This window comes from Dasypus novemcinctus, chromosome 19 (assembly GCF_030445035.2).
Source record: "Dasypus novemcinctus isolate mDasNov1 chromosome 19, mDasNov1.1.hap2, whole genome shotgun sequence".
NCBI classification, from domain to species: Eukaryota; Metazoa; Chordata; class Mammalia; order Cingulata; family Dasypodidae; genus Dasypus; species Dasypus novemcinctus.
In genome coordinates, this window is record NC_080691.1 from 10,832,736 (window position 1) to 10,836,035 (window position 3,300).

At 43.3% G+C, this 3,300-nt stretch overlaps 1 pseudogene; it reads right to left on the reverse strand.

Moving 5' to 3' along the window:
- Positions 1–1,044: 1,044 nt before the first annotated feature.
- LOC101440042 (transmembrane protein 132B-like) lies at positions 1,045–2,144 on the reverse strand (annotated as a pseudogene).
- Positions 2,145–3,300: the final 1,156 nt, after the last annotated feature.

Here is a 3,300-nt window from a genome sequence, read left to right on the forward strand (position 1 = left end):
AGTCTACTTATTAAAATATGTTCATAAAATACCCATATAAATATAGCTACTTTGAGACTCATTTCCCCTTGAGAAATGTGCTTCTACATTTTCCTATAAATTTCCAACTATCAGATAAAAATAAACCTATCTTGATTCAGGAATAGTCCCCAATCTTTGCAAACTCCATGTAGAAAATGTCCTTTTCTCAATGAATATAAATATTTTTAAGTAAAATTCCTTATGCCTTGCTGATATAAATGACTTCAATGGGAAAACAAAGACAAGAGGAAGCAGGGATAAGCTTCTTAGTTACTGCTACTAAACAGTGAAGTACGGAAAAGTAGAAAAAGCTGAAATCCAATATGGATGCCCCTTAGGTGCTATGACATGGCAAATCCCAACGAATAAAATTCTCTGTAAATCAAACTTATCTTTTGAAAAAAGTATCCTTTGATTTGTGTCCAAAAGACTAACAGAAGCAAAAAACAAAAAATAAAACCAAAGGCAAAAACAAAACCATAAAAACAAACAGACCAATGAGCAAAAACATAAAATTACAAGAACAACAAAATAGGTGTTGATGTGGCTGTGTATAAAAGCCATGTCCAGTGCTTCTAACAAGTAAGGACAGCTGTATTTATTTATTGTCCATGTATGTCTAAGCTCAGGCCAAGAGCAAGAAATGTTCCTTGAGCCTGACAAATGTCTAGAAATAGAAAAATCAACAAGCAAATCCTTTTTAATACCAACCAGCTGTTTGTCACAAGATGACTAATAAAGTCTTTAACAACTGAATTTATTAGCACTGCGCTAGTACCACGCCGTACACAAACTGATGTCCTAGGACCTGAGCAGTAGCTGCGTGTGGCTGTGTCAGGGCACGTCCTGGCTTATAACCAGCTGCTTTCAGCCTCCAGGCCTCTGCTACTTGCTTAGAGAGGATCCCACCAGCCCTCCACCAACGAAGCTGTGTCAAATCATCCCCTATTGCTCGTCAGACTCACCACTCCACCATTCAAAAAACAGAAGGCATAAAGGTGAATACGAACATAAGATAGTCGCTCACATCTGCTCCTGCAGCCTTTCCATGTAGTCTCTGAAGTCCTGGGTGTCCCCCAGCCCCATGTCCTGGCAGACCCACTTAATGCTGTCATCGCTGTCGAACAGGATGGAGTTGGTGTACGGGCCGCCGTCCTCTGGGAGAATGGTGGTGTAGGAAGTAAACTTGACTATCTTCCTCTTGGGGCCCGAAGGGTTTATTGGGTCAGTCTTCATTTCCTTCTCGTAGACACAGTCAGGAGGTCTGAGGAGCTGGCTGTGGAAAGTCTTCTGGGGGCTGCCGTTGAGAAGGAAGTTCCTCTCCCTGAGCTGCAGCCCCCTGTCTATCATGGTCGTGCACTTCTCCGATGGGAGTGTGATGTCAACAGGGTTCTCCAGAAGCTCCACCTCGTTCCCCAGCCAGACCCAGTCGTGGGAGTGGGGGATGTTGCCCTGCTCTCTCAAGGCAAACCTTTTGTGCCTGTACTTCCAAGCAAATGCCACGCAGTTGATCAAGAAGACCAGAATGGCCGGGCAGAAGATGCAGAGCAGGGCGTACATGCCGATCTCCAGGTCAGTTAGCCCCCTGGAGGTCACCATCAGGTCACCAGGACTGTTGGAGTCAGGTAACTTCCTGCACGTGGGGAAGCTCGTGAAGGCATCTGGACCACCGCTCTTGAGTAGCTTCTTCTTCTTTCCCTCCATGGGAGACCGCGGCGTTGTGCTTTTGTTGGCACCTTCCCCTTGGCCAACAGATACGCCATGTTGGAACCACTCCTGAACTGCCCTCTCCTGGCTTCCTTCTCGCTCTATGAAGTTACTGAGATGGCCTTTATACTCCTGATCTGTGCCCTCGATGTCTTTGGTGCCTCCTTGGTGCTCACCCACACTTGGTTCAAATTTGACCTTGACATGTCCTTTACCCACAGCAAGAACACTCTTCCTCTTGGTCTTCTGACAAGGTTCACTGATCGTAAGTTCTAACTTAATCAAGGGCCCTTGCCCTTCCCCCTCTGCAACCACGATCGGCCATTTGGACAGAAGGTTTGGCTGGACAGACATCACCATTTCATCTATGATGAGACATAAATGTCTAAGGGTGTCATCAAACCATTACTGAACAAAATCCACCAAAATGAAACCAAACATCAAGAATGATCAATGTGCTTAAAAATTGTACGTGCAGAATTGTAATTCCTATATCCTAAGTATACAGGATTGGAAAAGCAATTCTGATGCTCTGTAACCTTAAATAGTCCTTTACATGCATTGGGCTGTCACTAACGATGATCTATGTCCCACTGATGTGAAAACAAATAATTTATTTTAATAAATGCATTGAGGTATATATTAATTTATTTCATGTCACACCGCATAATTTGACTTTGACCCTTCTTAAACTGTTTTGAAAGATCAGGCAATACATCAGTAATATTTTTAAGTGCAACTAAGCAGGCCACCCCTGAAGATAATAGCACTTAAATTACAGTGTATTAGGAAACCAATGCAGATAAAGCAACCCAGTGCTGACTGAAGATTTTGGGAAAGAGATGTGTTATAATACCATCGTGTTTAAAAGACATTACTACTAATATATTTTTTAATGATTTGCTAAACGTTTAAAATGTAAGAGAGTTTTAGACTTGGCAAAAATATAGTATGTAGACAGCAATTTGCTCCCTAGTTAAGTAGCTGAAATGGAATCTCTGAGTATCAAAAACTGTCTGCTTTGGTAAAAGTGGAAAATACAGTCCTGTCATGGTCCAACAGTGAACTTTCAATTGCACAGATAAACCTGCTGCACATGGCCATGTGACAGGCAGAGAAAAGCATAGAAAAAGAAAAGTTGTCTATGCCATGAAATACTTCTCTCAGAGATGGGACAGACCAGATAAGAAACAGGAAGAAGCTTTGAGAGCCACCATTTTCATTGGCAGGTGCTCCCTGCTGATCCGTTTGTGGGATGAAAACAGTGAGGGACAAATTATCCCCATCAGTGGAGCTCTCAGGGCCTCTGGGCTCACACCTCTTGTGGCACATTGTGAGTATTCCAGCAGCCGTTCTGTTTGTTTGGAGGAGTTTCTGGTGTAGAGGTAACTCTACCAGCTGTACCCCCAGTGCTGTGGCCCCATCACCCAGGAGAATCACTGTCTTCCCAGCCAAGAAGGAGCTAGAGAGCAGCAAAAGGACATTTAAAAGTTAGAGATGGCTGATGACCCCATGTTTCCCCGCTAGGTACATAGCCAAGAGAAATGAAAATATATATCTATCCCAGAGCTT